Source organism: Capra hircus, chromosome 17 (assembly GCF_001704415.2).
Source record: "Capra hircus breed San Clemente chromosome 17, ASM170441v1, whole genome shotgun sequence".
NCBI lineage: Eukaryota > Metazoa > Chordata > Mammalia > Artiodactyla > Bovidae > Capra > Capra hircus.
Genome location: NC_030824.1, coordinates 55,807,143 through 55,820,284, shown reverse-complemented (window position 1 = coordinate 55,820,284; position 13,142 = coordinate 55,807,143). Strand labels below are relative to the sequence as shown.

Sequence of the window (13,142 nt, the reverse complement as noted above, 5' to 3'; positions counted from 1 at the left end):
CTTGTAGTGGGGATAGAGAAATCATCTCTTGTGGCCCATCAGCTTTCTGTTCTATACGAGGAGCCAGTATTAGTTTGTTTTGAGAACACTGGACAATTCATCAACTTTAAGTTGAAAGGGGTTCTCAGGTTATCAGATCCATCCCTCCCATTCCAGAGGAGGCAGTGGGGCCCAGGAAAGTGGTGGGCCCCCCTGGCTGGTGAGTGACAGAGTCAGACATGGAACTCAAGCCTTCAGATTCCCCCTAAGTTTGTGAATGTGGAGCCCTACTCAGTGTCTCAAAGGAAATGCATAAACAAAGGGGTCTTTGTAACCCAATGTCAGTAGTCTGGGATTTTGTAGTTGGTATGTATCCACCCCACGTTCTCTGTTTCCTGAGTTAGCCTGAAGAAGTTTAGAGAAGAGAGATGGCAAACAGTGTACCCCCATAATCAGAGGATAAATCGAGGCTATCTGAGTCAGGTAACTAGGATGCAGAGACAGTTTTTCTCCATCTGGATTGTTGGTGGATAAGTAGGTGCAATCTCATTAATGATTTTGAGACATAGGGTACCTTCTCTGACATTTTCTTCAGTGATTTCCCACCTCTTGGTGATTTTCATAAATGTGTATCACTGTTTGACCTTATTAAGTGCACAGCCTGAGTATTACAGGATTAATCAGGAGACATTTTTCTGGTAGCATCTGTTTTCTAAACATGGACTTTGTGGCATCTGTTGTAGTATGCTGTAGATCCTGAATACTAAAACACAGGACAACAGCAAAAAGCCTGCCCTTGTAGGCATTTTGGACTCACTGCTTTTTTCTCTTTCAAAATGCTTCAAAACCACATGTAAGTCTTGATGTCAAAAGGGCTATCATTTCCCCTCTGAGTTTTTTCACTGGACTTTTATTTTATTTTTTATTTTCACTGGACTTTTAAGAGTTTGCTGGAAAATGTGGTGACAGTTACAGCTGAAGATCATGTCAAGATGAGAAGGAAATGAGATGCATTCGGGGACTGAAATGCGCTTAGAGCTTCATCATCTCATGGTGATGGATTTTAACAGTTGGTTCCTGCTGAGTTCTTCGTTTTGTCAAGTCCCGCAGGTCAGCTGGTCATCACAGACTGAATCGTAGGCTTTGTGATAACTGAGAATTATATTCAGAGCTCGAAACAGCGGTGGAAAAAAGAGACCAGTTTTTGGCCGTAAACACCTTATGAGTAAGCGTCTCTAAAAACAGCTGCTAGGGAAAAGGTCTGGGACCTGTGATTCCAGGTCTCTGGAGGTGGGTGCGTGGGCAGGTGCTGGAGGCCCTCCAGACTAATTTCTGTCCCCTGCTGTTCTTTACAACACAGTCAATTTCACTATTCACTGAGATATAAAAGTCAGTATTGGGAGCCATTTAAAAAATCTATTTTTTTTTTTTTTTAATGAAGTTGATGGCACCAGGGAGACTATTGGAGAGATGGGAGGTGACCATTTACAACCCCTTCTCTGGTCCTTTTTGCCAATTTTCCAGCAGTTCCCTGCAGGGGAGCCAACTTTCTTTCAAGATTGTTTCAATGTTAAATTGATACTAAATCAAGAGCGCAGTAAGCCCCAACCTTGTCTTTTTAAGGGAAGAAACTTTTGAAGGCAGCCAGGTCCCTTGAGGGGAGCTGATGCAGAAGAGGGGAGACAGCAGATGAAACCACTGTTGAAATTGGGGAGTGGGAAGTCAAAATTAGAAGACTTTTGCCTTATTTCACGATATACCTTTTCCTCCTTGTATGTCTTTTCTTAGCTGCACTCTTGTACTCTTTGTTTTATATGGTGAATATTTTCTCTAGTCTAAAAAGAACAAAAATGACCTTTGAAACATTTTTCTCTGTGTTATATTTAGGCCAAAACCCTCTAGATCATGTTACCCTATGTGCTGGCACTTTGTTGGCTCAAGTGCTTAGGCAGTGATTGCGTGCTTTGTAGCACACCTGAGTCATATATTAATGGATCGATAAAAGATGCTCTATTGTGTCTTAAAAAGAAATTAAGAACTGGATGCTGACCTGGAAAGGCATGGTGCTGATGGTGACCAGATCTCTTATCAGCAAAATACAGCTCAGCATGTCACTCACTTTCTTAATAATACCCCAAAGCAGTACAAAAGATACTACATCATGGAAAACATTATTAAATATATAAATGTCAATTCACTTTATCTTGTAGATGGTGGTTCATATCTATCTCTATTTCTTTTCTTTCTCTCCTTCTCTCTCTGTCCCTTCCTTCCTTCCTTCCTGTTTTGCATGATAAAGTTTGACTTTTAAAATTGCATGAAACCAAACTTAGTACTGGTGAACATAGCTCTGTAGGAAAGGAGGCAAATAAACACTGTTTTCTAAAGAATTCCACCACCATACATGAACATATGCATTTATGTGAAGCTGAAATTTTTTACTCAAAATGTTTATCTCTAACAACTCTGATACTTTTTAATGCTCTAATATGAACCATATTGTGTCCCATACAAACTATACTATCAGTTAGGGCTACTTCTTTAAGAAGTTTAGTATCACAGATCATGAGACTTGTTACTAAATAGAATAATATCATTAGTTCTTCAAATATTAATAATTCATACCCCCTTTGTTCCATAATGGCCCTGAAACAGAGTCTGCTGAAGGAATCAGAATTCCCTGGTTTAAACATAAGCAAGGAGATTATCATGGGTAGCTTGGCACTGCCTATTGAAAGCACTTCTAACATATATTTTATGTAAGATATTGCAATTTGAGAAAATTTCACTTATTGCACAAAAATTTATTGTCTGCCATTGTACTGGGACCTCCGCTTGAAGTACTAGTCCTTCTCAGTAGAGTATACCAAACAAATATATTAATTGATTTCTGTGAGAGATTTTTTTTTTTTTGCTATTAGTGTCTATACAAGGTGCAGTTGTCATTGGTTTCCTGAGAAGGCTCAGGAAATGTACCACAAAAGAGGAGATGCTTGGAAGGGTAATATTGGCCAGATAAAAATGCTATGGTAAAACATCCCAGAGAAAAGAACATAACGTGTACAGATAGATAATGCAGTCAAGAAACATCGTAGTGCATTTGTGTGTGTGTGCTCAGTTGCTTCAGTCATGTCTGACTCTTTGTGACCCCATGGACTGCAGCCCACCAGGCTCCTCTGTCCTTGGGATTCTCCAGGCAAAAATATTGGAATGGGTTGCCATGCCCTCCTCCAGGGGATCTTCCCTGGAATCGAACCCATGCCTCTTACGTCTTCGGCTTTGGCTGCTGAGATCTTTACCACTAGCGCCACCTTACGGGCGTGTGTATGGTCCTGAAGTGTTTCCTGTTAGAATCTCGCTCTTACTTCAATATTCATAAAGAAAACAAATTATATTGCCTGCAGCAGATGTGAGACACATGATAAGGAAATAGCCTTCAGTTATTTACTAAAGACGATGACTTAGTAATGATGACATAGCTCGTTCTGGTGATAAAATGACTGAGGAAAATGTCCTGAGGACAACGTTATCTGAAATACATTACTGTAAGATGAGAAAAGATGATGGGCTAGAAATGACGCGTAGGAGAAGGCTGAGTGCAGCCTTGCTATCCATCCATGGACTGCGGGTCATGGGAGGGTGAATAGGTCACCTATGCTGTCCACTTAGGGTTGTGTTTCTGTGAGGCAAACAGCCACGGATTAAAGTTAGACCTGTCACAGTGGGACCGGTGTTCTCTCGGATGAGATGGAAGGGACTGCCTGGAGGGGGAAATAAAGAATGGGGGCAGGCAGGCCAGAGATTGGTATGGGGACAAGGACAGTGTCTTCCTGGCAGGACAGGTGGTGCCTGAGCCTGACAGGGATGAAAAGTGTGGCACCTGGGTATGTGTAAGGAGAGTCCCACCACATCCCACGCTGTTGGGAACATCTCAGCGAATATCAGCCGTGTCGTTCGTAGTCACCAGGGCTTGTCTTCTATTCCTAGCAATTTAGATACAGCAACCAAGAGGCCCTGGTGTACGCCATGCCTCCCACTTTCTTGCTGTTTCTGGATGTCATCTCCTTGTCTGGCTTTGCCCTGCAGAACCCTCACACCTCGTGTTACCTGAACTAGCCCTAGGTTTTTGTTTTCCTTCAAGGGTTTCCCTGAGGAAGGACAATCCACTAAGAGAAAGGATTAGTAACTTCACTCTCTCCACATCCCTTTTTGCTTTGGATCCAGGAAAAAATAAAGCTGAATTTGTTTCTCAGCTCAAGCAATTCTAGAAGATCTTATGCTCTGTATTTCTGTGTCCAAACTCCAATCAGAGCTCTATAGAATTTTCGGTGGTTAATTTCTGTCTTTCTTATTTTTTTTTCCATTGATTAAGTTTGTACTTTGGTATTGTAGCTATTTTAGGAAGTCTTTTGAAGCCTTTTTGAAATGAATTGAAAATTAATAAGTAAAAGTAATCAAATGCTCTTTCTAATCTTTTGCGTCCTTTGGAATAATCCGCTCAGCTCCTCTCTGCCTTAGAGCCAGTTTTTTGTCAGTGGGTCAATTTCACATCTTCTTCTATCTGATGTTCTTTTCTTAGTAACTCTCAACACTGTTATCTTTCAATTAAAAAAAAATTCCTCCATCTTACTAGTTGCAAAACTTTTTGTTTCTCCTCACTTTTCTCAAGAATCCTGATTTTTTTTTTCCTTTTGAAATCATCACTGTTTCCAGTTATTCTTAATAACTAGTCTCTGGGAGATGGTGATGAACAGGGAGGCCTGGCGTGCTGCGATTCATGGGGTCGCAAAGAGTCGGACATGACTGAGCGACTGAACTGAACTGAACTGAGTCTTGGTCATCATCCTGTAACTCCCTCATAATGAGTATTTTCTGCTGTCCAGTTTTTCTTGGGTCAGATGGTCTGCTTTCTAATTTCTAGAGGGAAAGACATAATGGAGACACATAATCTTCTCTTTGTTGGAGTTATTCTCTCTTAAGAAAGATTTATTTTTCCAAATTTTAGATTGTGTATGGAGCGCGGGAATAAATGAAGATAATGATTTATAATTGAAGTTGTTTGGGGGTACATGTTATGAAACCAGGGAAGCTCCCACAGAGGGCCAACTGGACTCAGACTGGTTCTCAACTTGGACTTCATTTCTTGGCTTTGACGCATGGTCCAACTATATATTGCTTTTCAACTTGGCAGCCAAGGTTAGCAGAATCAGAGTTTCGCCTGGTCAGTGTTCTTAACCTACAGTTGGTGAGTTTTCATTTCCTCCCTAAGCTTGTCTTGACTTCCACTTTCCATTAATGAAGAACTAGAATATTCGCTTAAGCACTTAAACACTCTAGAGAATTTAATAAACCCTTATGGGCTATCTAGGGAACAAAAGATAAAGTTTTGAAAGTCTTGATATTCCCTGTCTCAATTCCAGTTCCAGGGTTTGGAAAATCAGATCAGCATCTTAGGGGTTCACTTGCATCCAGTGTTGAAAATAAGCTTTCTAGGATACAGACATGTGCCTTGTAGTTTGTTTTACTAACTTCAATAATCTATTTTTGAATCTATGGTACATTTATTCTGTAAAGTTAATCTCTTGTTACTATACAACAGTAGATAATTTTCTTAGATAGACTTACTTATTTAAGTCAGTTGTCTTGATAAGTATTTTTTTAAATACTATGGATACATGTACAAATACATAGAAACCTGTCTGATTCTAGAGAAAGTGCAGTTGATGTGGAAATTTACAGATGAGTTTAGCTTGGTAGGAAACTTTTGACCATTTGTATTTTTAGAAGTGACTGCAGATAGTGGAACGGAAGAACCCCGTATAAAAAACCCACACTATGAAATTTTCACCATGGAGTCACTAAAATATTTATTGTTTAAAAAACATTTTTCCCCCCTTGAACAGTCTTTGAAATATTACTCACTAAAAACGTTTCCCCAATGAAGGATTGTTCTAAAGTGCAATTGGCTTTTTTCCTTTTCTCTGCAGTCAAGGAGGATCTATAAAATGGTAAATATTCAAATGCTCTTGTAAAGTACTATATATTTCCTTGTCTCAGGCAAGTAGAGGACTGTGTTGGCACAAGTCAGCTTCTGCTTATTAAGTGATATTGCCATGGCTTGTAAAAGGGAAGCAGCCTACCTAAAGCCGTAGCGAACCTTTGACACATCACTCAACGTTACTCCTTTCAGAGTTATGGAAGACATACTGAAGTCTGAATCAGGGAATAAGGTCAGAGAAAATAAATATCCACTTTTAGGGGGCAGCAGTTTAAAATGTATAAAAATTTGGAAATGTTCATAGTCACACTCACATTCTTTGATTTACTTCCTTCTATTAATATCTAACCAGCATGCAGTGCTCAAACTCACCTTTTGAGGTTTGGCTTATCACTCTGGCTAATTTTTTTATAGTCGTATGTAAACTTAGTCCAGTTATAATTTTGCCAAATAATTAGTATCAGAGAAGTGTCTTTTTTCTCTTGTAGAAATAACACAACCAAGATATATTTTAGTTCAGTTCACTTCAATCGCTCAGTCGTGTCTGACTCTTTGCAACCCCATGGACTGCAGCATGCCAGGCCTCCCTGTCCATCACCAACTCCTGGAGTTTACCGAAACTCATGTCCACTGAGTCAGTGATGCCATCCAACCATCTCATCCTCTGTCGTCCCCTTCTCCTCCCGCCCTCAATCTTTCCCAGCATCACGGTCTTTTCCAGTGAGTCAGCTCTTCGCATCAGGTGGCCAGAGTATTGGAGTTTCAGCTTCAAATCAGTCACTCAGGACTGGTCTCCTTTAGGATGAAGTGGTTGGATCTCCTTGCAGTCCAAGGGACTCTCAAGAGTCTTCTCCAACACCACAGTTCAAAAGCATCAATTCTTCAGCTCTCAGCTTTCTTTATAGTCCAACTCTGACATCCATACATGACTACTGGAAAAACCATAGCTTTGACTAGATGGACCTTTGTCAGCAAAGTAATGTCTCTGCTTTTTAATATGCTATTTAGGCTGGTCATAACTTTCCTTCCAAGGAGTAAGCATTTTAATTTCATGGCTGCAGTCACCATCTGCAGTGATTTTGGAGCTCCAAAAAATATAGTCAGCCACTGTTTCCACTGTTTTCCCATCTATTTGCCATGAAGTGATGGGACTGAATGCCATGATCTTAGTTTTCTGAATGTTGAGCTTTAAGCCAACTTTCTCACTCTCCTCTTTCACTTTCATCAAAAGGCTCTTAAGTTCTTCACTTTCTGCCATAAGGGTGGCGTCATCTGCATATCTGAGGTTATTGATATTTCTCCCAGCAATCCTGATTTCAGCTGTGCTTCATCCAGCCCAGTGTTTCTTTCTCATGATGTACTCTGCATAGAAGTTTAATAAGCAGGGTGTCAATATACAGCCTTGATGTACTCCTTTTCCTATTTGAAACCAGTCTGTTGTTCCATGTGCAGTTCTAACTGTTGCTTCCTGACCTGCATACAGATTTCTCAGAAGGCAGGTCAGGTGGTTTCCCATCTTTTTAAGAATTTTCCAGTTTGTTGTGATACACACAGTGAAAGGCTTTGATATAGTCAATAAAGCCGAAATAGATGTTTTTCTGGAACTCTTGCTTTTTTGATGATCCAGTGGATGTTGGCAATTTAATCTCTGGTTCCTCTGCCTTTTCTAAAACCAGCTTGAACATCTGGAAGTTCATGATTCACATATTGCTGAAGCCTGGCTTGGAGAATTTTGAGCATTTCTTTGCTAGTGTGTGAGATGAGGTTGGTAGTTTGAGCATTCTTTGGCATTGCCTTTCTTTGGGATTGGAATGAAAACTGACCTTTTCCAGTCCTGTGGCCACTGCTGAGTTTTCCAAACTTGCTGGCATATTGAGTGCAGCACTTTCACAGCATCATCTTTCAGGATTTGAAACAGCTCCACTGGAATTCCATCACCTCCACTAGCTTTGTTCGTAGTGATGCTTTCTAAGGCCCACTTGACTTCACATTCCCAGATGTCTGTCTCTAAGTGAGCGATCACACCATCATGATTATCTGTGTCATGAAGATCTTTTTTGTACAGTTCTTCTGTGTATTCTTACCACCTCTTGTTAATATCTTCTGCTTCTGTTAGGTCCATACCATTTCTATACTTTATCAAACCCATCTTTGCATGAAATGTTCCCTTGGTATCTCTAATTTTCTTGAAGAGAGCTCTAGTCTTTCCCATTCTATTGTTTCCCTCTATTTCTTTGCATTGATCGCTGAGGAAGGCTTTCTTATCTCTCCTTCTCCTTGCTATTCCTTGGAACTCTGCATTCAAATGGATATATTTTTCTTTTATTCTTTGTTTTTCACTTCTCTTCTTTTCACAGCTATTTGTAAGGCCTCCCCAAACAGCCATTTTGCTTTTTTGCATTTCTTTTTCTTGGGGGTGGTCTTAATCCCTGTCTCCTGTACAGTGTCAGAAACCTCTGCCCATACTTCATCAGATGCTCTATCAGATCTAGTCTCTTAAATCTATTTCTCACTTCCACTGTATAATCAAAAGGGATTTGATTTAGGTCATACCTGAATGATCTAGTGGTTTTCCCTACTTTCTTCAATTTAAGTCTGAATTTGGCAATAAGGAGTTCATGATCTGAGCCACAGTCAGCTCCCAGTCTTGTTTTTGCTGAGGGTACAGAGCTTCTCCATCTTTGGCTGCAAACAATATAATCAATCTCATTTCAGTATTGACCATCTGGTGATGTCCACGCATAGAGTCTTGTGTTGTTGGAAGAGGGTGTTTACTATGACCAGTGTGTTCTCTTGGCAAAAGTCTGTTAGCCTTTGCCCTGATTCATTCCATATTCCAAGACTGAATTTGCCTGTTATTCCAGGTGTTTCTTGACTTCCTGCTTTTGCATTCCAGTCCCATATAATGAAAAGAACATCTCTTCTGGTTGTTAGTTGTAAAAGGTCTTATTTAATTAAACACATTTTGGCTCTTCATTGCAAGTTGAAGTGGCTGTGACCTAATATTAAGGAAGCGTTTTCAAAACTCATGTCCCTGAACACTTGGGGAAATGCAGTGAAATATTAATGAAAGATACCAAATCATAATTAAATGATGAGTTTTTATTTTTAGATTACCAAACTACCTTTCTGCCACTTTTCTAAATTCTAAGGCCTTTGTAAATTCTGTGCCTATTGAGCTGTTTGGAAATTACTAGTAGTGGAGGTCTTTTGCCTAAGTAGGAGTGGAGAGATGGAGGAAGGAATTTTTGTAGTAACTTAGACTGAACTCCTGGAGAAAGCAATGGCACCCCACTCCAGTACTCTTGCCTGGAAAATCCTATGGATGGAGGAGCCTGGTAGGCTGCAGTCCATGGGGTCGCAAAGAGTTGGACACGACTGAGCGACTTCACTTTCACTTTTCACTTTCATGCACTGCAGAAGGAAATGGCAACCCACTCCACTGTTCTTGCCTGGAGAATCCCAGGGATGGGAGAGCCTGGTGGGCCTGTCTGAAAATGGTTAACTTAGACTGAACTCCTGAAAATATTGTCTGAAAATATTGTTACACTAGTATCCCTGTAAATAACTAATTGTATGCTTTTGGACAATTTATATGAAAACTTTTAGTAGTAACATATCAAGTCCCCACAATGGGATCATGTATGTGTAATCCTTCCTGGTAGAGCCATTCAGGAAGGTGTGTATGTACTTGTGTGCAAAGTAGCTTAGTTGTGTCTGCCTCTGTATGACCCTAAAGACTGTAGCGTGCCAGGCTCCTCAGTCCTTGGAATTCTCCGGACAAGAATATTGGAGTGGGTTGTCATGCCCTCCTACAGGGGATCTTCCCGACCCAGAGATTGAACCTGTGTCTCTTACATCTCCTGCATTGGCAAGCAGGTTCTTTACCGCTAGTGCCACCCGGGAAGCCCTCCTGAAGGACCAGATTGCCTTTTAACAATGTCCAATTGTGTGTGTTTGTGTGTGTGTTTTCATAATACCCAACCAAATCTCGGCAAACGTATCCACGGGGCAACCATGTTAGTAGCAACTCCCTCCACCCGTCACTTGCTAGCATACTAACTGCAAACATTCCAGAGAAAGTTCTGTGATGCATACTAATTGAAGGAGCTTTGCAATGGACAAACCCAAGTTATACCTTTCCAGATTTATTGTCTCTTCATATGCTTGTATACCCTATGCTTTAGTCTACTCAAATAATGGCTAGTCTAGGAACACACCACGCTCTTTTTGCCTCTGTATGTTTGCCTGGAATGCCCATCAAGCCTGCTGCTGCCTGGCAAATGTATGGTCGCATTTCCTGACTCAGTTTAAGCACCAGTTCCTCTATGAAGGTTTCCCAAATTTCCTTCCCTCTCCTCAACAAGCTTTGGCTCTGGAACTCCCTTGTTTAGGTCACTCTGTACTAGCAGGGCTTCCCTGGGGCATCAGACAATAAAGAATCTGCCTGCAATGCAGGTGACTTTGGGTTTGATCCCTGGGTTGGGAAGATCCCCTCAAGAAGGGAATGGCAACCCACTCCAGTGTTCTTGCCTGGATAATTTCATGGACAGAGGAACCTGGTGAGTTACAGTCCATGGGGTCCATGGGGTGGCAAGAGTCGGACACTGCGGAACGACTAAACCACCGTAGTCACACTTGTTTTAATAGTTAATAGATTGTATTCAGATCTGCTGGTTTGTTTACACATGTGATTCCTATATCCCCAGGGCTTCCAGCCTAGAGAATAAAGCATAGGGTCACAGTAACTTGACAAAAAGGCATTTGTCTCGCTTCTTTCTTAACTGTTGGTAGGCATGGGGTTGTCTCCTAGAAGCCTGTTAAGTAGTCCTTTTATCTTCCAAGCTGTAGATGGTATTTCTCTCTTCTACAGCTTGTTCACTGATGCCCCTTGGAAACTACCAAATACCAATACCCTTTGCTTTTCCTTTTCTCTTCCGCATGGAGGCTGGTCTGGTGTTCTGTGTAAATCACCACGCTTTGTCTGTGCACCAGTGTCCTTCAAAAGGCTCCCTGATGGTGAAAGTTGTTTCCATCACTCCGATCTTGTGGTCTATCCCACTGTCGCCAAGGGTCCTGATTTGTGCTGTCAGTGCCTGACCGAAATTTTTACAAAATAACTCTTCTAGTCCCCCTCCTCTTCCACAGACACACAAACAAAATACACTGAGGAAACATTTTGTCTTCTTCCAAGGGCACACATTGAAGTGAAGGAGCCTCTATATGTCACATGCATGTACTCCAGGTAAATTGACTCAGGAAGTTCTAGGGCCATATTGCTAGGCAACCAAAAAACAATAAGAAAAGTTTTGGCTGAGTTAGCCTTCATTTACCTACAATAGTCATCTAACTCAAAACCCAAGAATTCTATTCTTCTGAGAGGATTTCCATTTATCATGTATGTGTGTGTACATATATTCATAATATATAATCATTGTGATGTTTTTATTGTATAATATTTATTGTATTATTGTATAATACTTTTATCATATAATATTTTCTTCCCTGCCACCCCAAAATATTAAAATATTCTTGTTTTTGGCTTCTTTCCAACCCTACTGATTAATATCTTATAGGTACCAAATTATTTTCTATTAATATTGAACTTTCAAAACAGAACACTTCCTTTGATGATGAAATACCAGATATCAGTTCCTTGTCTGTTTCTCAGAATCCCATGTTCAGAGTCCCTGGGAAGAGGAGATTTTTAACTTCACACACCAATACTCTACAGGAATATTTTCTACTCCTTGTAATAGAGAAAGCACTTTGTTTTAGTTTTTCAAAGAATTACACACTGGGTTCAGAAATTGGTTGTTATAGTCATTAAATAACCAAATTAAGACTTTTGAAACTTGGTGAGATATGGATACAAAAGAAAAGAGACTTGGTCTTTTTATAAACTAAATTAATTTACATTCATTTTCATCTTTGAAAAGGGTTCACGAAAGCTGCCAAAGTTGGTATGGAAAGACAACTTTAAGAGATCCAGAAGAGTTTACAAATTTATATTTATTTTATATCAAATGTTTTTTAAGTATTTTTAAATTCTCACTTCAGTATTGGGGGTCCCCAAGAACACCCCTTATATGCAGACTACATCATGCGAAATGCTGGGCTGGATGGAGCACAAGCTGGAATCAAGATTACCGGGAGAAATATCAATAACCTCAGATATGCAGATGATACCACCCTTATGGCAGAAAGCAAAGAGAAACTAAAGAGCCTCTTGATGAAAGTGAAAGAGGAGAGTGAAAAAGTTGGCTTAAAGCTTAATATCCAAAAAACCAAGATCATGGCATCTGGTCCCACTTCATGGCAAATAGATGGGGAAACAATGGAAACAGTGAGAGACTTTATTTTGGGGGCCTCCAAAATCACTGCAAATGGTGACTGCAGCCATGAAATTAAAAGATGCATGCTCCTTGGGAGAAAAGCTATGACCAACCTAGACAGCATATTAAAAAGCAGAGACATTACTTTGCCAACAAAGATCCATCTAGTCAAAGCTATGGTTTTCCAGTAGTCATATCCCAGTAGGGGTATGAAAGTTGGACTATAAAGAAAGATGAATGCCAAAGAATTGATGCTTTTGAATTGTGGTGTTGGGGAATACTCTTGAGAGTCCCTTGGACTGCAAAGATATCAAACCAGTCCATCCTAAAGGAAATCAGTCCTGAATATTGATTGGAAAGACTGATGCTGAAGCTGAAGCTCCAATACTCTGGCCCACCTGATGCGAAGAAAAGACTTGTTTGAAAAGACCCTGATGCTGGGAAAGATTGAAGGCAGGAGGAGAAGGGGATGACAGAGGATGAGATGGTTGGATGGCATCACTAATTTGGTGGACAGGAGTTTGAGTAAGCTCTGGGAGTTGGTGATGGACAGGGAAGCCTGGCATGCTGCAGTCCGTGGGGTTGCAAAGAGTCAGACACGACTGAGCAACTGAACTGAATGAGCTTAAAATAATCTTAAATTTCTCATATCCACAAAAGGGCTCACAACATAAGGATGCAATGAAGATTTAAAAAATGAGGGAACTAAGTTATTCTCAGCAATCACAAATATGGATCGAAATACTGCAAGAGTCATCATCACACAGCGTGTTTCCATACATGTCAGCACTTGGTCCTCCTATGTTCCACATCTCAGTATCACTCAAAAG

The 13,142-nt window shown here is 40.5% G+C and overlaps 1 protein-coding gene across 1 annotated transcript in view; it reads left to right on the top strand.

Annotated features, from left to right (window-relative positions):
* The window catches only part of INPP4B (inositol polyphosphate-4-phosphatase type II B), a 736,226-nt gene that overhangs the window by 37,224 nt on the left and 685,860 nt on the right, over positions 1-13,142 (top strand). The window lies entirely within an intron of this gene.